We start from the raw sequence: 22778 nt of genomic DNA, 5'->3' as shown, positions 1-22778 counted from the left end.
TTAAACATAGTTACAGGGAGAAAAACTAGAAAACACCAAAGTCAGTTGAGTTGATGGCAACTTCAAAGGCTTTATGTGAGGGACAACATTTCTGTTTTCAGTAGGACTCCACTTAGGTCTGGGGAATTTCCTTCTATATCTTGGTCAGTCTTAGATACCTATAGAAATTGGACTTACTAGTTTTTTGTTTTTTTTTTTAACTCTTTTTGTTGTTCAGTTTCCTGTGACTATTTTTAGGATTGTACATGCACATACCTTTGCTTGCATCACCACCGCCACCCCACTCTGCCCTCCCACACACAGTTTTTCTGTAAGGGTGGTTGAGGCAATCTTTAGACACACCAGCTGGTGTTCTCAGGTCATTAAATCCCAGAAATTGAAAGGAGAGAGAAATATGTGGAGAAGGGAGAAAATTCTTTGCTGCCTAAATTTGGGTAACTATTCCTTAGGGATAATTAGTGTTGACATGTTAAGAGCCAACACGGTATGGTGGAAATTGTTCTAAAATAACCCCAGTGATCCTTGACCCGTGGTATTACTTTCATGTTTATGTTACTGTTACCCGGCAAAGGAGATTTTGCAGATGCAATGAAGTTACCAATCAGCTGCCCTTAAGATAAGGAGATTATCTGGATGAACCTGACCTAGTCACATGTTCCCTTTAAAAGCAGAGAGTCTTCTCTAGCTGGTAGCAGAAGGGAAAATTAGAGATTTAAAACAGGAGAAGAATCTGTTGTGAAGGCAGTGCTTCACTGAGAGCTTTGCAGATGGAGGGGGCCATGTGTCAAAGACTGCGAGTGACCTCTCGAAACTGAGAACAGTGCTTGGCTGATGGCCAGCAAGGAAACAGGAACCTCAGTTCTACAATCCCAAGGAAATGAATTCTGCAAAAAAAAGAATAAGCTTAGAAGCAGATTCTTCTCCAGAGACTCCTGATAAGACCAGCCTGGCCACCAATTTGATTTTGACCTTATGATACCTTAAGCAGAGAATCTATTCATGCCTGCTGGATTTCTGACCTACAGAACTGTGAGCTAATAAATGAGCATTGTTTCAAGTCACTAAGATTGCCATACAGCAATAGAAAATGAATACATAATACTAACATAGTTAAATTCAAACTAACGTTCCTCCTTCTCTTTTTTGCTTTAAAGCAGTTATTTGGACCCAAATAATTTGGACTCACTTTGTTGATATACTATCTAAGCAAACAGTGTTGAGCATTTTACTTCTAAAAGGAAACAACTTATTTCCTATTGACTTTTTCTTGAGCATTTTGTACACCTTGTATGAAGCAGGCACTGTGCCAGATGCTTAGAGATTTGGTTCCTCTTATGAAACTTCTGTTTTAGTGGAAGAGACACCTCAGTAAATAGGCCATTATAATACAGTGTGATAGGTGCTATGACAGGTCAGAAGAAGGAGCTATGAGAGCATGTAGGAAAAGCAGGCAATCCTCACCGAGGACTCTGGAAGGCTTCTGGAAGAAACTCGGAAGGTAATGCTGCCATGAGGTCCTTCAAAAATTACTTAATTGTGAATGCATAATAACATTCATGAGTTAAAACATAAAAAATGTATAAATGCATGCAGTGAATAGTCTAATTCCCACTCATGTTTCTCATTTATCCAGTTTACAACCTCCAATAGATGACTGGTGTCTTAGTGTTTTGTTTATTCTTCAGATTTTTAAAGTGTGTGTGCATTGCAATTGTGTTTCTATTCTGTTTTAGTCTTTTTTTACCACACATGGAAGCACACTATACACATTTTTCTGTAGTTTGACTTTTTTCACACACAACTTTATCATAAGATATTTATAGATGAATTCTTTAAGCGCTTCCTCATTATTCTTAACAATTACATGGTATTCCATTTTATGTGTGTCATCCTTTATTGAATCAGTCCCCTGTTCTTAGATAGTTGGATTATTTCCAATTGTTTGCTATTACAAGCAATGCTGCCAAGAACGAGCCTGTAAGTCATTCTGCACGTGTATGAGAACAGCTGTAAGATAAAATTTCAGAAGGAAGGATTGTTGGGTCAAAAGAGTATGTGTTTGAAATTCTGATAAATTTGCTCTCCAGTTTACATTCCCACCATCAATCAATGGATGAGTTTTCTTTAAGAAAGGTAATCCAACAATAGAAATACAAAGTTAGTATAAAAGTATACATATATTTTATTTAGAATGAGAAACATATCAAGCCTTGTATCACCTCTGCAACTTATTCTTCCAGTGCTGGGTGCTTGGACATGATCATAGGATAATAGAATCTATGACCTTTCACCTCTGTCCTACAGTCCTAGGGGAGTTGGTAGGTGGGTCACAGGAATATTCTTGGAAGCCGTTCTTATCCTAGGAAGGCTAGTAATAACTTAACTGGGCATAAAAGCAGCAAAACCCTATACTGATGTGATTAAATTTAAATTAATAAATCTATGACCATGTGAGCACATTTTTAGAGCCATTCCAGAACCTTGGAAGGTGCTCCTGCAAATGAGGGGCTCTGAAACGTAATCTTCATTAGCTTCATGTAAATCTGTCTTTGGTGTTTATTTTTCTACATCCTTGCAAGTCAAGTATGTTATTAAGCTAGAATCATTGTCAGATCCAGCAGTCTCAAAGTATTTGTTGAATAGTTTGTTTTTCATCTGCGAAAGTCCCCTTTGCATTTTCTATGTTTTGGCTTTCTATAAAGTACTGTTTTGGACTGTCGGTACATTTATTTGTCAGTCCCACACTGTTGTAATTAGAGATTTTATAGTCTGTTTTAATGACACATAGGGTATTGTTCCTTTTTGTGTTCTTTAGATTTTTCTTGGCTATTCCAGTTTGTTTTGTTTTTCTATATAAATTTTAACTAGACTTTTTATTAAGATTGTGTTGATTCTATAAATTACATAGGGAAGAGTGGATCTTTGTTATATTCGTATGTATTACCATTTGTTCACATTGTTTTGGTGTCCTTAAGAAATATTTAAAAATATATTAGTTTATTTCCCCAAGAAAGCCTCATGAGACCAATATTCCCAGAGTCATTGCATATTCAAAACAGCTTATTTGTAGCCATTACTTGAAGTATTATTTGCTGAATATAAGAATACTTAGCTCGGCTGGGCGTGGTGGCTCACGCCTGTAATCCCAGCACTTTGGGAGGTTGAGGTGGGTGGATCACCTGAGGCCAGGAGTTCGAGACCAGCCTGGCCAACATGGTGAAACCCCGTCCCTACTAAAAATACAAAAATCAGCTGGGCATGGTGGCAGGCGCCTGTAATCCCAGCTACTTGGCTGGTTGAGGTGGGAGAATCACTTGAACCCAGGAGGCAGAGGTTGCAGTGAGCCAAGATTGCACCATTGCACTCCAGCCTGGACAACAAGAATGAAACTCTGTCTTAAAAAAAAAATACTTAGCTCATACTTCCTTTTTTGGATTATCTTTAGGTATTGCCCCATCATCTTCTAGTATTAGGAATAGGTCTTAGTACTATATAATATGCTCCCTTCATCTCATTAAGTGACCTGATCTTTTTGCCTGTCTCTTTAAAGCTAGTATTCTTTAATTTTTCTAGGAGTTGTATTTGCATTGACTGTGCCAGTTTAATTATCCTAGCAAAATGTTTCCAAGTGTAGATTCATGTCTTTCACTCCAGGATAATTTTTTTCTTGAGCAATATTCAAATCTGGTCTATGACATTACTATGCTTTTATTCTTTTATCCTTTGGGAACTCCGGTTATACATATGCTGAGTTTCTCTTGTTTATTCTTTTATATATAATTTTATTTATATATTATATTCATATTTTATTATTTATATATTGTTTTATATATAATTTTCTCTCTAATTCTTTTAAACTATTTATGTTACATCTGGCTTACTTTTCATATCTCTATTCTCATACCCCTTAATGTGTTTTCTACAGGGTCTGTTTCTGTGATGTTTCCAGTTTTATCTACATTTCTCTGATGGCTTTATTTTTCCTTCTAATTCTTTCCTGAGTTTTGCTAGCCCACATTCCCCTTTCTCCAGATGTCTTTCCATCTCTCCTTGATTTCTTGCATTTTTGCCTTGTGTTCTTTCGTAATAGAGGTAATTGTTTCATTATGTTTTTCTCAGTCATAGCAAAATATTTGTTCACAATATTTATCTATCATATGGCATTATTTTTCCTGAGAGCAAGTCTCAGCTGCTAATAAGTGTTGCTGATTTTTTCCTCCTTTATTTCTTCTGGCAGCTTTAAGTGCAATACTAGTTTCTTTCAAAAATTGATTATTATATAAAGAGGTGAATTTTTCTGTATAAGCTATTGTGAATGGTCACGAAAAGGGGTCAAAGGGGTATTCCAGGTTGGGCAGTTTTTTTACATGAAAAGGCTGATACTTTCAATTGTTACTGAGACTATGTCTTCAGAAAAATATGGCTCCATCTGCATTATTCTTCCTGAAGCCCTTAGCTTCTGTGATGTGAACTGGGTCTATTGAAGGCTTCTGATACCTGCAAGATTAATCTCTTTTCTGAACCTCTTTTATATACAGGGGTTGTAGTCCCTTTCCCCTCCAGGCCTGTCCCTCGCCTTCAAAAAAAAGTATATTTTTATGGGACATTTCTGAGACCTGACACTACTGGTCTTTCTTTCTACTTCCCACTGTTGTCTCTTCTGTGAATTCTATTGTCTTTTTGGCATCCTTTTCAAAATACTTTAGAGTCTGTGTCCTAGTTTTACTGAAAATACAATTTGTGTTTTTTGTTTCCCATTTTTCTTTTGGATAGCTTTCAGGAATAGAAGAGAAGAACACTGGATTTATACAATCATGGTCATATCAGAAGTCTCAATGAGATATTATTTTACAGAAGTAAAAATGAAACATCAAATGGGTTTTCAGAAACTCTCAGTATGCATTTGAGAGTTGAAATTGCTTGAAAAATGAAAGATTTTCAATGTTTATGGGAATAGGGATGAGATTGCTTATAAATGGCTTTCTTTTCTTTTTCCTTCGATAGCAAATATAACCCCTCTTCTGGAAAGCTGGAGGCAATTCATGTTGCTCCAAGGGAAAATTTTTCTCCCCCATCAGCTTCTAACCTTTATTGTTTAAAAATGTATGAATGAGGCCAGGCGCGGTGACTCACGCCTGTAATCTCAGCACTTTGGGAGGCCGAGGCGGACAGATCACGAGGTCAGGAGATCAAGACCATCCTGGCTAACATGGTGAAACCCCATCTCTACTAAAAATACAAAAAATTAGCCAGGCATAGTGGCGGGCGCCTGTAGTCCCAGCTACTTGGGAGGCTTAGGCAGGAGAATGGCGTGAACTGGGAGGCGGAGCTTGCAGTGAGCCAAGATCACGCCACTGCACTCCAGCCTGGGCCATAGAGCGAGACCCCATTTCAAAAAAAAAAAAAAAAAAGAAAATGTATAAATGATAGTTTATTTAAGTGATAGTTGGATACATCTGAGGAAACTGGCTTTCCTTGAAGATTGACCTCAAACACTTCCAAAATTGAGATGGGGTCGAGGGGCTGGGGGTTAGCTCAGGGCTCCCAAACTGGGAGTGTGGGATAAGAGTGGGCATTAACTTCCAAAGTCAGAATGCTAGGGGAATCAGGAAAGAAACAAACAAAATCTTTCAAATAACGAAATTCTGGATCTATCCTAGTGGGGACTCATTGTGCTTATTAACTATGCTGTATAAAGCAGGCCTGCACTTTTCACTAGACAATACATTGTTTTAGGTATAGTATCAACAGTAAACAGTACAATTACAATGATGTCTTTTAGAATAGAGTGTTTTAATATCCAAATGTTCTTATTGGGGTCTTTCTAAGGTCATACAAATGGATTTACATGCTTGATTAGAAACGATTCTTCCGGTACTGCGGCTGAGGGATGTGGGCTGTGCCGATCCCCCTCCCCCCAACTGCTGCTGAGATAATGCAAACAGCTTGGAGGCATTTCTACCCATAAAAGGAACAAGACCGTGAGCATGAGTTACAGTACATGAAGCAGAGACCTCCAGTTCTGAGCCCTATTTCTGGCACTCATGTATTCATATTGCTTATGCATGTGTGAAGGAACAAATAAAGATTAACTACATTCTTAGAGATGCAGTGTTGGGGAAAGAGGATGTCTTTGGTTTTATGATTTTGCTGTGCCTTGTGGCTAATTACACCTTATGTCATTCTACACTCCTGGCACATTTAATAAATTAAGTGATTTATTACTAATAAGAAACAATAACATTTTATAGTGCTTTCCAGCACACAAACACTTTCATGTGCATTATATAATTTGTGATTTCTTGGGAGTGTTTGGCTAGCAAAGGATTAGTTGCCTGGGGACCCCTGGAGTCCTGTGTTATCAAGAAGACAGGTTATATCCTAAATACCTGGTTTCAATGTAAAATTAAATATTGGAGAGAGATTGTGAGCTGTGGTAATAAATTTGCTCAACAAGCTATTTTTAGAGGCTCTCAGGATTGAGTGAAATTGGACTATGAAATGAGACTATAAAAACTTTTAAAGAGCTTTCATGGAAAAAAATAAAAACATGTTGACATCATCTTTTAATGATGAGGTTGAACCCTAATCTGAAAAAGCAGAGTTTGTGTAGGGGTATTGGAGGACAATACTCGAGGAATATATTAATATATCTCCCTCCTTCTTGTACCACCAAGAGAGATGAAGTCTTTGTATCTCTGTCTCTGCCTTTCTCTGTCTTTTCTTCCAGGGGTGTCCTTGAGATTCAAGGTTAGGATATTCACATTTAAAACATCCTTCCCAGCACTGAACTAATGAGATAGGTATGAAAGTTAGCCTCTATGAATATTTCATAACTTTCCCATGAAACTCTGCAGATAATAATTACCTCCCGGTAAGAGAAACACTGATATAGGGGGATGAGAGAATGGGGTTTTGGGCAATACTCAACTTGTAGATCCTGAGATGATGGCAGAGTAGGGTAATTGTTAAACATGTCATATGTAAATGTAAACTTGGATGAAGAGGAGAGAAAAGTGATCTGTAACACTAAGGAAGAGTCATCTGTCAAGGGTGGGGGTTCAACACAGAGAAGCTGGGTGGGGCCTTGGAGACAGAGGATAATAGGACCTCTTTCCTAGACCAATAGGTCCCACCAGAACCAATAGTCCAGATGGCTGACCACTGCTTCTCAACTCTACCCAGCAGTGTGGATAAAACTTGGAGAAAGTGCCTCCAAGATGGAGCATCTTCACACGTGACTTGCATCTCTGAATTCTGTGAAAAACAAACTCAAGGTCCACTGATTTGCTCATGAGCCCAAACTCTGCTCTGACTCCTTCTTGTCCCTTGTCATTCATCAATGATAGGTGAGTTGAGAGCAGGAGGAGCTGTGTCCTTCCTTCCCTAGCTCCTTTGTGTTCTCCAGAAACACAGAGGTGAGGAGGGCAATAAATAAAATGCTTTTTAAAAAGTTGCATTCTTATGGGCAAGGACTTCATGTCTAAAACACCAAAAGCAATGGCAACAAAAGCCAAAATTGACAAATGGGATCTAATTAAACTAAAGAGCTTCTGCACAGCAAAAGAAACTACCATCAGAGTGAACAGGCAACCTACAGAATGGGAGAAAATTTTTGCAATCTACTCATCTGACAAAGGGCTAATATCCAGAATCTACAAAGAACTCAAACAAATTTACAAGAAAAAAACAAACAACCCCATCAAAAAGTAGGCGAAGGATATGAACAGATGCTTCCCAAAAGAAGACATTTACACAGCCAACAGACACATGAAAAAATGCTCATCATCACTGGCCATCAGAGAAATGCAAATCAAAACCACAATGAAATACCATCTCACACCAGTTAGAATGGCGATCATTAAAAAGTCAGGAAACAACAGGTGCTGGAGAGGATGTGGAGAAATAGGAACACTTTTACACTGTTGGTGGGACTGTAAACTAGTTCAACCATTGTGGAAGTCAGTGTGGCGATTCCTCAGGGATCCAGAACTAGAAATACCATTTGACCCAGCCATCCCATTACTGGGTATATACCCAAAGGATTGTAAATCATGCTGCTTTATAGCACATGCACACGTATGTTGATTGCGGCACTATTCACAATAGCAAAGACTTGGAACTAACCCAAATGTCCATCAATGATAGACTGGATTAAGAAAATGTGGCACATATACACCATGGAATACTATGCAGCCATAAAAAAGGATGAGTTCATGTCCTCTGTAGGGACATGGATGAAGCTGGAAACCATCATTCTCAGCAAACTATCGCAAGGACAAAAAACCAAACACCGCATGTTCTCACTCATAGGTGGGAATTGAACAATGAGAACACTTGGACACAGGAAGGGGAACATCACACACCAGGGCATGTTGTTGGGTAGGGGGAGGGGGGAGAGATAGCATTAGGAGATATACCTAATGTAAATGACAAGTTAATGGGTACAGCACCCCATCATGGCACATGTATACATATGTAACAAACCTGCACATCGTGCACATGTACCCTAGAACTTAAAGTATTAAAGAAAAAAAGTTGCATTCTTCTGCCTTTGTTCTCTTGACATTCAGATCCACCACAACACCAGGCTGCGCCCATTATGTAGTGAATCCACTCACACCGAAATCTTCTCAGAGCCTCTGAAGGGGGATGCTATGACTTCTTTGGAAATTGCGTGACAATATCATATTCAACTGTCTAGTTTAAATTTCTCATTTTGGAGTTTAAAATGAACTCCTTGGGCACATCCATGGGAGATGCGTAACACAGTTCTCATCACTGGGGAATCCGTTTTGTTTCTGACACTGGAAAAAGTGCTGTATCCTTTCATATATAATGCTGATTTTATTTCTAATGTCAGAGAATGCTATCACCATTCTCCAGTGCTAGAAATAGAATCAGCATTTATTACCAAGTACCTACTCTAAGCCCATGTGTGACAGGAAGAAAGAGGATTGCCTTGTTAGAAGGAAGAGCCTGGCAGAGGGATTAGGAGCAGATATATATATATATATTTTGAGACAGAGTCTCACTCTTTTGCCCAAGCTCAGTTCAGTGGCTCGATCATGGCTCATTGCAGGCTCGATCTCCTGAGGTCAAGCGATCCTCCCACCTCAGCCTCCTAAGTAGCTAGGACCACAACCATGCACCACCACGTCCGGCTCATTTTAAAATTTTTTTTGTAGAGATGGGGTCTCCTCATGTTGCCCAGGCTGGTCTCGAACTCCTGGACTCACTCAATCTCCCTGCCTTGGACTCCCAAAGTGCTGGAATTACAGGTGTGAGCCACTGTGCCCAGCCCGAGTAGCTGTTTTAGAGGGTGTCTCTGTAGCTGAGAGACAACAGAGGAGAAGTAGGAAAGTTTGTGGGGTCTTATTGCCTCAAGAGACCAAACACAGTATAGATATTTAGAAATAGAACAGAGTGTCAGATTCTTTAGTAAAAAATTCTGTTTTACTTTTTGAATTTCTGTATCATTAGCCATTGAAGGATAGTGTGTATGAAGGAGGAAGGAGTTTGGGAAGTCAAGTTAAAAGTGCAGTTTTTTGTATTCCAAGGAACACTTCGATCTTTTCTAAGAGTATCCAGCTCCCTTAAGTTAGGTTCCTACTCTGATGTAACGGAACAGGATTCCAGGCAGATCTTTCTTTTGAAAGCACATCTCCTGGCCAATGAGATGGAGCTGCTCAGCCAGGATTTCTGGGCACTGGGTAGTTCCTTGGCTTGTCTTCCTCCCTAGATTACATGGAATCTTCTTGTTTCTGAGACCTGAATTTTGTTTGGTTGGTTGGTTTTTTTTTTTTTTCTATTTAACGTAACCAACTAGATTTTTTTTTTTTTTTAAGTTCAGGGATACATGTCCAGGTTTGTTTACATAGGTAAATTTGTGTCATGGGGGTTTATTGTACAGATTTTTTTTAATCACCCAGGTATTAAGAGACTTGATATTATAATGAGAAAAGAGCAGAAGTTTGGGGAGTAATACAGGAGGATCACTCTCTGCACCAAAGAGAGGACACTAATGAATCCTAGAAGAACAAAGAATGGGGATTAAAAAAACCTTGTCCTTAAAGAATCACAGAGAAAAATATTACTTAATTTTAACTTTCTGTAGATTTGATAGACATTGCTGGGGGGATAGACTTGCATTATTTCTTCAGAATCTCTGATTAATTCACCAAAGAAGAAATATGCAGTCCTTCTTCATTCCCCTTGCATTGCAGCATAATTTCCATAACTGAATTTCTATGATTCTCATATATACCATTAAAATATTTTAAGTATTTTTATTCCTTAATAAAAGATGAAATTTAAATAGTACTACCGTGAAATTTGGCTTATCAGGAGCTGCTCGTTAAGTTAATGTACTGCTGCCTTTCTCTTAGAGAGATGTGCATTCCCCTTCATGTAGAAATTCACCAGACAGAGATACTACAGAGCGGGAGGAAAAGAGAACTTTTTTTTTTTTTTTTTTTTGAGGCGCAGTCTCTCTCTGTCACCAGGCTGGAGTGCAGTGGCACGATCTTGGCTCACTGCAACCTCTGCCTCCTGGGTTCAAGTGATTCTCGTGCCTCAGCCTCCCAAGTAGCTGGGACTACAGGCATGCGCCAGCACACACAGCTAAGTTTTGTATTTTTAGTAGAGACAGGGTTTCACCATGTTGACCAGAATGGTCTTGATCTCCTGACCTTGTGATCCTCCCACCTCGGCCTCCCAAAGTGCTGGGATTATAGGTGTGAGCCACCACGCCCGGCCAGAAAAGAGAACTCTTAATGCACATACCAAAGAAAGTTTAGAAACCTTTAAAAAAGAAGTAGAAGAAGGCAAAAAGACTAAATAAGAAAAAAAAAATTTTCTTGATTAGTAGATTCTTGATTTTAACAACCATGAAATGAAAAAACAAAGTGCATTAAATCCTCTGAAGTCACCATTATCAAATACTTTGTTTAAAGGTTGCTGGTCCGCATTTTCAAAGAAGTGGAAAAATGCTAAAATTTTTTTGCTGAACAAATGGATCCTTCTGTGGGCTGACCCTTTTCACCCTCAAAATGCTCTGTGTGGTGCTCTTTTCTGGGCTCTGAGTTAATTGCAGGGTTTATGGGAATAACTAGATACTGGCTGTAAAAGTGGAGCTAAGTGTCTGCCAAAAAAATATAATTCTCTTCCTCATTTCACAGGGAACAGGCTTCTAAATTGCTCAAGAGATGGTGAAAGGTAGGAAAGCTGAGGCAGTAAGGATATCACAAAGGAAAACTATGGTAAGTTTACTAGCTCCTTGTGACATTGAAGCTATATATCTATTTATCTATATCCCAACCCTCTTCTACTCTTCCTCTCCTACCGTAAGTGCAACACTTGGACATCAGTTAGAGTCTTGGAAATTACTTGAGGAACCACATATAAAAACTTTTATGATGACACAAAGCCATTTCTTCTGCTGTGTATATGACTATACTTAAGGTTAGCTGATGAAGTAGTAGGCTCCAAGATAACTTGTGGTCAATTGTAGTTGTCTCAGGGATTGTTTACAGCTTGGAGCCTAAGACTTCTTCCTGTGTCCAGAAAATCTGCTGAGTTCTAGATTACCCTGGTGTAGAGTATCGTTTGTGAATCTGGAATTGGATCTGTAGCAGTTGGTGAGGTTGCTAAATAGGATGTTTGGCTGATGTGCACTATCCTTAAGAAGCTTTTAATGTGTTAACTGATAGGACATGAATGAAGCAAAAGAATAACTCAAGATGAGGTGTAACATACTGCATACTAAATCTTAGTAAAACCAGACTATCTATTAAAATGGTACCATATTCATTACTATAAAACACAGTGATCTATGGTAATCACAGGGACAAAAATGCCTCCTATAATACCAAAAACTGTTGAGCCAAGATGAAGTATGCTCTTCAAGTGCCATGACATACCTGTATTTCCCAAACTTGCCTGGTCATAAAAAAAGCTTACTTGTTAAAAATGCAGATTTTTGGGTCCATAAAAGGGCTTCTAAACCAGACCCATTTAGAAACAGAGCTATGAATATGAATTTCAGTAAGCTTCATAGGCATTTCTAATTAGGTGCCATGTGGTCTCTTTAACTTATATGAAGATCCCACAATGATATTAATTCTTAGATCTGAAGAAATCTTGTCTTTTAGAAGCCTTAACATGATATTATAATGTAGATAAACCAGGGATAATTGAATGGAGATTTATTAAAATGCCAGAAGAGAAATGTAGTATTCTCATATTGGTGACTTTAGTTGTCTACATTTAATTAGATTGACCTAAATTAACTTGCATACCCAGGGGAAAAAAGAAAAAGGGGAAAAAAGAAAAAGAGGTAATCTAAAAGACTATTTAGAGTTTACATCCTGTTATGACTGCACGTAACCATGTTGACAAGATACCTATTCCTACCAAAAAGTGCAAGAGTGACTGTGTGCTTGCTGTAGATTTGAAATGCAAGTCGTTTGTGATTGATTTGCAGTGAATACATGAAAAGCTGTCCATTAAAAAAGGGGGAAAGAATAGGTCAAGTAGCTATGGGGGAATGAGAAGGATCTGGGTGTATCATCTGAGGATGACAGGGATGAGAATTTTCTAGGTCTTGAAATACATGAAGAGTAATTATTCTGAGGATGATAATGAGGTGTTCTTCATCTTTGCTCAGCTTGAGGGAAAGAAAATGGCTCTGACCAGCCTGACATATTTAGTTTATCCAAAAGAAAGAACATGATATGGAAACTTATTAAGAGGCTAAATGAATGAAATGAATAGAGTAGAATCTCTACAGCAAAGTTTATGCCTAATATTGACACTTAAGATGTAGCATCAACTCTTTGTCTCTTTTGAAAAGTTTGGTTAAAAGTGTGTTTACTATGGAAAACTCTTAAGGCTCTTATTTACCAGCTTGAACTATTGCAAATGTCATACGAAATTCATTTTAGTTTAGAAAAAAAAGCATTTAGTGCTTCCAGTGCAAGCTAATTCAATATGAGCAGAGAGGAGGACTCCTGAGGAGAGAGAGCATAGCCTTGTTTTCCTCCTAATAATTCTTACTTTGACAAGTATAAAGTGCCCCATTATTAATGAATGTGAACATAGTCATTGCATCTCTTGCAAGCATACCAGTTGAAAATTGGTGTACTTTCTAAGAGATGAACAGTTACATTTTATGAACATTCTTCATAATTCTTAGGAGGTTTGTACCTGGCATATATCAAGGAGACTACTTGCTTATTAATTTTCCTCTTAATTAATCTAATTATTTGAAAAAATGTATGCAGCACATACTTCAAGTAATTAAGTTTTTCCCTTTGCCTCTAGGACATAGCATCAGAATATAACAGAGGTAGAACAGAAATCCTCAATATAATTAGGAAAACAACTTTATGCCTAGCTAAATCACTCAGAACTGATAAGCTTAAAATTTGACTGGAAGCAAAACCTTTTGGTGTTTTCTTTTCCAGAGAAAACAATTTTTTTACAAGTTTTAAATAAGGTCAATATAATCTATTTTAATGTATGCTCATAGTGCTTACAATATATCCTTTCAGCATGTGGGAGGATAAAATAATTTCAACATAGAAAATTATCCTGAGTGTCCACATAGGATGCTAACTTCAGTGTAGTGCACTGGTTAAGACTGAGACTCTTGGATATCATTCATTCACTCAACAAACAGTTCCGGGTGGCTATTATGTTGTGGGCTCATTTCCAGGTATGGAGGACATAAAAGTAAACAAGACAGAAAGGGCCCTGCCTTCAGGAATTGTATATTCTAGGGGGAAGCCATGGAAAATTAAATAAACCAAGAAAATTATAATGGCAGAGAAGATAAATAAGTTTTGAAAAGGGGACCAACTTAATCAGAGTGGGCCCCCTTTGTGGAGCTGATAGATTTGAATCCCAATTCTGCTATTTCTTTGCTGAGTGATGTTGGACATGTCACTTCTCCGAGCTTCAGTTTTCTTGTCTGTGAAATGAGGATACTTACTACCTAGAGATAATGTGAAGCTCAAGCAAGACAACAAAGGCAACACAGGGCTGGACACACAGTAAATACTCAGCTACTTAATGTTAGCTAATTAAGTAACTTGCTGCAAAAAGATCAGGAATCATTTTGTTCATTGTGGTGCATTCTGCTCAGGCCATGCAGAGTGTTGTTTCTTTCTTGTTGGCAATCTGGATTCAGTTGATTTACCAGTTTGTATTAAAACAGCTGGAGAGACTAAAGGAAGGCTTGGTCCCTGTTTAGTAAGAGTGATTGTAAACTGGCTGTCCAGATAAGGGTGGCTGAGTTCCAGTTAAAAAATATCTGCCTCTCCCCAAATTTATGCATCTCTCTTTCAGGAAGACCTAAGTAGAGGTCTTTTTGGACTCAGAGAACTTGTACTGTAAAAGGTTTTCTGTTTTGGTTTTCTTTCCTTTTCCCCAAATGTTAGGTCAAAGTATGAAGAAGAACAGAAGGATTTGCAGAGGGGAAACAGATGTTTACTGTTCATTTCATAATCACAAGGCTGGATGAATGTGGGACAACAAATCGTAGCTTCCAAAACACAACTGCATCAAAACCACCCCAAAGATCCCAGGCTCTTTCCTGTTTTTTTAAGATTCCTTTGTTTCTTCCCATGAGGGCAGGTGCTCTCTAATTTCCCTCAGTGACCCCTCTGAAGGTCTTACAGTCATGTTGATTATTTATTTCATTTGCAGAGTGATTCACCCATATGTAGCTTTGCAGATTATGCCCAAGCTCAAGGCTTTTCCCCCAGCAGCTGGTACTTGGCTACCCGTGGCTGCGCTTGGGTAAGTAAGGTTAGTCTCCTTAACTGCTACGCATCAGAATTCCCACTTGCCTCTAGTCTGACTCCCTGAGGCTTCTCCTTCCAACCTGCACCAGCCCTCTCCCAGTACTTTCTGTTCTTAGCCTTCTATATTCTCCTTCTTCCAGGAGCTCTCTATGTCCCTGCCACAGGTAGAGATCTTTTTTGAGAGCACTCTGGTTCCTCACTTAGGAGTTTGCTAGCTGTTTCCAAGAGGCACTAAAGGCCTTTTCTGTTTGATGCAATCTGCTGGAAACTCCCAAGTCAAGAAATTTTATGTGCATATCTGTTTTTAAATTGCTTTTTACTGATGGATGGTTGACTATAGAATTGCTCCTTTTGGCTTGATTCATAGGCACCATTACAGCATAAAGAAGGGTTTTCTGAACCTACTAAGTCACATTAGCTGAAAATATATACATTCGTGATATCTAAATGGGTTTGAACTCTAAAACAGCAGTGTCACAAGTTCTACATAATGAGAAATGTCTATGAAGCTTATTGACATTCATATTCACAGCTCTGTCTCTAAATGGGTCTGGTATAGAAGCCCTTATATGGACCCAAGAGTCTGCATTTTTAACAAGTAAGCTTTTCTTATGACCAGGCAAATTTGTGAAATACAGGTATGTCATATGTAGTGGAGTAAATAGGGAGTTAAATATGGTGCTAAGGCAGTTGATATGTTTATCTGTGTGTATTGTATTTGGTATAAGCAATTTCAACTTAATGACTGTGGTGAAGATGACTAAGTATCTATTAAAGTCTGTTTGTTCCTTCTTTGGGCTCATAGCTGGCCTTCCTTGTGATAATGTGTGGCCTACAGTTTAAGTTCTCTCCAGTGAAATGTGAACAGCAGTGACGCATGCCACCTGTCAGCCTGGCCCATACCACCACTCCCTACTCTTACTCCTCCATAGTCTTTCATCTTCTAGTGTCTAGATACAGAGCACCACAAAGCCCTAGATGATGGCAGGGTAACAAGATGGAAAAAAGTAGATCTCTGAATGACTACATGGGACAGAACTATCTCACCAACCTGAAGACCTGCCAAGGTCTCTTATATGACCAAAAGCAGGATTCTACCCAGCAATCCTATTACTGGGTATATATCCAAAAGAAAATAAATTGTTATGCCAAAAAGACACATGAACTTACATGTTCATTGCAGTATTATTCACAATGGTAAAGACATGGAATCAACATAGGTGCCCATCAATGGTGGATTGGATAAAGAAAATGTGGTACATATACAACATGGAATCCTATGTAGCCATAAAAAAGATGAAATCATGTCTTTTGCAGCAACATGGATGCAGCTGGAGGCCATTATCCTAAGCAAAGTAACATAGAAACAGAAAATCAAATACTACATTAGTTCTCACTTATAAGTGGGAGGTAAACACTGGGTACACATGGACAGGAAGATGGCAACAATAGATACTGGGGACCACTAGTCAGGAAGGGAAGGAAGAGGGCAAGGGTCGAAAAACTAACTATTGGGTATTGTACTCACCACCTGGGTGACAAGATCATTCGTATCCTAAATGTCAGCATCATGCAATATACCCAGCTAACAAACCTGCACATGTACCCTCTAAATCTAAAATACATGTTGCAATTATGTAAGAAAATAGGATTGTAATAGTTTGAACCCTTATATATTTTGGCCTATTTGTTACAGCATCTTAGCTTACCTAGTAGTATGGTGCCATCATTACAAAAACCTAAAAATATATGTGCTGTTGGCTTAGCTGTTAGGTGGCAGATGGTGACAAAACAGAGCAGGTTGGAAAGATGATCTATGTTATACTGTGGCAAAATATTTTGTAAAACTATTGTCTGTGAAACCTGGAAGGTAAAGCTACTTCCTACTGAGTCCATAGCACTCTATGAAGAGACCGGAAAATGACAGAATGTTAGTATGTATTAATTGTTATTTTACGTATTTAGCAAGGTGTTATAAGAAAGGGGAGAGATGAATTGGTTGTTTTTAAAGCTGAGGTTGATAGAACACAGATTTTCATGGTTTCAAAAAGTTAGAAAATGATTGTTTCTGGATTCCATTAATAGAAGATAGTATCAGGATTGTCATCAGAATTCTATTATTGCAGTGTGTCTCCCATTCTTCCCTTTCTGAAAGGGAGTTTGAATGTTTTGATTATCCCTTTCCTGTTCCACCACTGCACGGGGCAAATGGTGTATATGGGTAGATAATTTGTCTTTTATTGGATCACAAGCAGTCACATTTAGATCAAAGGAACAGAATCATGCATCACTTAACAGATGCTGGTCTTTGACACAGTTGCAGTGCCAGAATGCAACTCTAGGTGGTCCTTCTGGGGAAAAGAGTGAGTTTTTTTTACATGTGGGAAAAAATGTGCAAGGATATTTGGTGGCCACAGAGTCTGATGCAGGCAGAGATTGCTAGCTTCCATCAAAATCCATTCTTCCCTCTTTTGGGCACATAGCGGGGCTTTCCCCCCAGCCTCCTTTACAGTGAGGCATGGCCTTGTGACTAAATAAACTCTTATGCAGTGTGATTGAAAACGATGTTTGTCACTTCCAGGCCTGGCCCGTAAAACTTTCCATTCAAGTTTCTCCATGCTCTTTCTCATTAGGCTGTGTGGATGCAGATAACTAAAATCCTAGGGGATGTCAGAGTTACCAGATGTGAGAAGCCTGAGACCTTAAATGACCACATGGAAGAAAGCAGCCCTACTGACTTGAATACCTGCGCAGGAGCATCACATAAGCAAGGAATACCTTGCCATTGAGTTAATCCCTTACATGTTTGGGTTTACTTGTTAATAGCAGGTCCTAACTAACAGTGGCTCTTTTATTGTTATTAGCTATACACTGCTTATATTGTTTACTATTCCATGGCCTCCACTTACCCCATTACAAGCAATTTAGCCTTGAGGGAATAGAGTAGTATCTTTGTGCCAGAAATTGTTCATCAGGAAAGTTGAGAAAATGATAGCATCTTATGATAAAGAAGGGTTGGCTATTTGGTACAAGGTACAAAAATACAGTTAGATGGAATAAAATCTAGTATTCAGTAGCACAACAGAGTGACTATAGTTAAAAATAATTTATTGTATATTTCAAAATAACTAGAAGAGTAGATTTAGAATGTTCCCAACACAAAGCAATGATAGATGTTTGAGGTTATAGATATACCAGTTACCCAGATTTAATCATTACCCATTATATGCCTATATCAAAACATCATGTATACTCTATAAGTAAATAATAACAACCATTAATGTATCCATAATTTTTTTTTTAGAGATGAAGCCTTGCTCTGTTGCCCAGGTTGGAGTGCAGTGGCATGATCATGGCTCATTATAACTTTGAACTTCTAGGCTCAAGGGATCCTTGTGAGTTGGCTTCCCAAAGCACTGGGATTACAGATATGAGAGACTCTCAGGTGTCTTCAGAAAGAGCAAAAGAGAAACTTCTGAATAAATTTTCCCAAATGAGCAGAACTATGTCACAACCTTTTATAAACCTGGGACTTTATTTTTATTCACTATTTATTATAATTATGTTATTTTTTCCCCCTGTGGGTTGGACCTGTTTCCCACCCCCTGCTCTGGCCATTAAGGTTATGACTGTCTACCTTGGGCTGATCACCATTTAACTAAGTGGGAAAAGTTAGAACTGACTTACAGCTTTCTGTAAAAACAACTTCCTTTTACATCTCAGTCAGCTGATAGAATAACTGGATTTCTCTTCTTTCCATGAATTGTGTTAATTTCCTGCATAGGCAGCCTGGGTTTGCAAATAGCGGCTTCATGTGGTTTTCCAAATTTGATGGCTTTCAACAAAGAAGCTCTAAGAGGGTGGGTGATAGAAGAAAGACTCACAGACAAAATAATACAGAGGATGGTAGAAATGGTGAACATCATAAAGAGGTTTTAGCTGGAATGAGCTTATTTTACACACCTATGTACCCCAACATATAAAACATGTACACAATCTAACTCAACATACAATCTAAATTCAAAATGGAGCTCTTATCCTTATGCTATATGTCAAGCGAAACATTAATCGGTAAGAATATTTTACCAGTGAGGGGTCTGCTACAAAACTCAAAACTAAAGATGAGATGGGAGAAGAAATGCAATTCTTCCATAGTAAGCTGTGAAAGCTCTAAAGGTTGTTAGGACACATTGAGTCACCCCTGGAAGGGAGTAAGGAGCAGAGCCCAGAGTTGTTTCTTAGGCACACTTGTAATAAACAAGAGTGACTTTTCCCACCTTCATCCCACTGCTCCTACCCTTTAGACCTAGCCGTCAGCCAAACTTAGGGTTACTCTGAAATACGCTCTGTATGTTAGAACTAGAGGAGTTTGAGTGAGGCACCCAAAATGTATGTCAGCTTTTGAATATAATATAAATGAAGGAATCCCAAGTGATATTTACACATTATATAGTTAAGCTATTCAGTAGATGTGACACTGGCCACTTAGGTCAAGAAAATTCAATGCTGGCTGGGCGTGGTGGCTCACGCCTGTAATCCCAGCACTTTGGGAGGCTGAGGTGGGCAGATCACTAGGTCAAGAGATCAAGACCATCCTGGCCAACATGGTGAAACCCCGCCTTTACTAAAAATAGAAAAAAATTAGCTGGGCGTGGTGGCACATGCCTATAGTCCCAGCTACTTGGGAGGCTAAGGCAGGAGAATCGCTTGAACCTGGGAGGCAGAGGTGACAGTGAGATGAGATTGTGCCACTGCACTCCAGCCTGGCGACAGAGTGAGACTCCATCTCAAAAAAAAAAAACAAAAAAAAAAAAACAAAGAAAATTCAATGCTATATTACAATTACAGTGGGGATAAAATGATTATTTAAAATATGAATAAAATAGTTCAGAAATATAATAAATGTAATAAACACTTTTGTATGTTCATTCCTAAAGAGATATCTATAGGACAATTTGTTCATTTATTCATCAAAGTTTTAATGGACCAGAAACTATCTAAGTGTTGGAAGGACTAAGATTGCAAAGACATAGTACTTCATTTATTCAGTTGAGAATAATCTGAGTTGAGAGTCTGTTGAGAGTCTGTTGAAAGTCTATAATATGTGGGACTTTGTTTTTTGAAGCTGGAGATAGCAAATACATATATAATATCAGGCAGTATTAACTATTATAATGAGAGATGTGGCAAGATAGGTTAAAGAGAGAAAGAGAGTGTGTGTGGTGTGTGTGTGTGCAAGCACACATGCATTAAATAATGTGGTCAATTGAAGCTATGGGGGATCTAGCGGAATAGTATGAGACTGGGGAAAAAGCAAGTACAAGCTCTTCAAGGGAAGGAGTTGGGTGTGCTTGAGGAATAGCAAGATGGTGAGTGTGGCTACAGCAAAAACACTGATGAGGAGAGTGTTAAGAGATGAGATTGGAGAGATAACAGGGACTGAGTCATGGAGTGCATCATATACAACATAATATAGGGTTGGGTCTGAGTGTTAAGGGAAGTGATTGGAGAAGTTGGGGTTTTGGACAGTCCCTCTGCCAGCTATGAGGAGAATTGATGATGGGGGCAAGACTGGAAGTAGGGAATTGGGAATTGATTATAGTAGTTTGGATGAGAGATGATGGTGGCTTGGACAAGAGTGAAGGCAATGAAGATGGTGATAAGTGATCAGGTTTGGGATGTATTTTGAATGTTGAGCTGATTGGTAGGAGGAAGGGATGATAACTAATGGTTTGAATGGAAAGGGAGGGGAATGTTCTCAAAGGAAGAAAGGAGTCAATACCAAAGTTTTTGTTTTCAGAAACTGGGTGGAAAAGAGTGGTCATGTACTTACATGGGGAAGCCTAGGGGCAGAGTAGATTGGGGAAGTTAAAAAATTCAATTTGGACAGGTTAAGAATGAGATGCCTATTAGATATTCAAATGGTTGGATATAAGAATTTGAGTATCAGAGGGTTTTGATGGTGGAGCTACAAGCTTTGGCGTTATCAGGATATGAATGATGTTTAAAGTTACAAAACTAGATACAATCAAGCATACCCTAAGAGTAAATAAAGAAGAGGACCCAGGGACTGAACACTGAGGTTTCAGTGTTTCCCAACATTTGGTGGTTGGGAAGAGAGAGGGGAGGTGGCATTGGAGATGGAGAAAGATTTGCTGTTGAGTGGAAACAAAACCAGGAGAATGTGGCATCCCAGAAACCAAGCCAAGAAAATGTTTTAGGAAGGAGGGTAATGAAACATAAAAAAAGCTTCCAAGAGATCAAGAGGAGGACCTAGAATTGACTGTTGGATTTCACAGGACGTGAAAGACACAGCTCCTTTCCCTTAAGGGGTTCCCAGCACAGCAGAGATGGGAAAATAAGGAAGCATATAAATTGTTATACAATAGTGGAAGATCCTAGAGATGTAAACAAATTTGTGAAACTGGATTGGAGATGGAACGGGGAATTATTCTTGGGGAGTCAAGGAAAGCTACATGGAGCAGATGTGCTTTTGGATTTTGGTAGGTAGGGGGTAGGGATACATCAGAATTCATAGAACTTAAGAAATTGTTTTTTGTAGCTGGTTGTTGATTTTTCCTGCAAAAATAAACTCATTCAAAACAAGTTTGCGTAGTTTTTACTCATGCAAAACTGATATTTCCCCTCCCAATTTAATATCCCATTACTATTACCACATATAGACATATTTGTTAATTATCAATAAACATGGTAACTATTTTATGAAGAAAATACAAACACTCCATCCTACCTTACTCTTCTAAAGGATACTCTTGTAATTACATTTTTCCTTCTTGTAGTCTTTATCTTTTAATTACATTTTCATTCCTTTTCCTGGCTGTATGCAAGTATTGAGACTGTATTCTTAATAGCTACCATGTACCTAACTCTTATCACACATGAGGCACTGTTCTAAGAACTTTACATATGTTAATCACTTTGTTCTCACACACAATTGTAATACCTTTATTGTCCCTGTTTCTCATTTGTGATAACTGAGGCACAGAGAGGTTAAGTAACTTGCTCAAGGCCACAAAGTAAATGACAGAGCCAGTATTAGAACTGGGCTATCTGACTTCAGAGATCACCATCTTGCACAGTAGGTTGTATTTCCATCCTTACTATTTTATCTCTACTTTTCTGGGTTGGGCGGTTATTAGTAAAAGTCTTCAATGGATAGGCTCTCTGTGACTTAAACTATAGCTTCTAAAGTCTCAGCACTCAACTGCAGGTTGTCATTTTAAAGTAGGCCAGTAGGACCCAGGAACTAGATACTGGATCCAAATGGAGAAGAGGGCATTTAGTTCTTTTACAAATGATTGTAGATTCTCACGTGACTGCCTAAGGATTTATGTTCAACCAGATCATATATCTGGAGAGTGGTGGTAAAAGGAACTCAAGTATTTGTGGTGGAGAAGATCCCTCTGCTTATAGAAATGACCACTTCTGGTTGGGCGCGGTGGCTCACGCCTTTAATCCCAGCACGTTAGAGGGCTGAGGCAGGCGGAACACGAGGTAAGGAGTTCAAGACCAGCCTGGCCAGCACGGTGAAACCCTGTCTCTACTAAAAATACAAAAATTAGCCAGGCATGGTGGCATGCGCCTGTAGTCCCAGCTACTCAGGAGGCTGAGGCAGGAGAATTGCTTGAACCCAGGAGGTGGAAGTTGCAGTGAGCCGAGATCATGCCACTGCATTCCAGCCTGGGTGACAGAGCGAGACTCTGTCTCAAAAAAAAAAAAAAAAAGAAATGACCGCTTCATTACAGTCCTAGATGTATGTGGCTCTTTTTAACCTTACTGAAACCACATGAGATGACTATATACTTAAAGAGGTACAAAGTGTACATCAAAGTAACCATGTTTAGGAATGCTTACTACGTGCAAAGTATTGCTTTGAGTATAGTGGCTGTGATTTCTTGGGAGCTAAAATAATAGACTAGCCAAAATCTTTAAGATGCTTTAATGCTCAAC

The 22778-nt window shown here is 38.7% G+C and overlaps 1 protein-coding gene and 1 long non-coding RNA gene across 4 annotated transcripts in view; one reads left to right on the top strand and one right to left on the bottom strand.

The window, feature by feature from the left end:
* RHOJ (ras homolog family member J) overlaps positions 1 to 22778 on the bottom strand; it is an 87695-nt gene that overhangs the window by 62329 nt on the left and 2588 nt on the right. The gene's annotated exons all lie outside the window — the stretch shown is intronic.
* Positions 11117 to 22778, top strand: part of LOC129012450 (uncharacterized) — a 37633-nt gene continuing 25971 nt past the window's right edge. Inside the window, exon 1 of the long non-coding RNA XR_008493608.2 lies at positions 11117 to 11261. This is a non-coding gene — a long non-coding RNA (uncharacterized LOC129012450). The remainder of the gene's footprint in view (positions 11262 to 22778) is intronic.

This window comes from Pongo pygmaeus, chromosome 15 (assembly GCF_028885625.2).
Source record: "Pongo pygmaeus isolate AG05252 chromosome 15, NHGRI_mPonPyg2-v2.0_pri, whole genome shotgun sequence".
Taxonomy (NCBI): domain Eukaryota; kingdom Metazoa; phylum Chordata; class Mammalia; order Primates; family Hominidae; genus Pongo; species Pongo pygmaeus.
The sequence above is the reverse complement of the archived record's forward strand: the minus strand, read 5'-3'. Positions and strand labels throughout refer to the sequence as shown.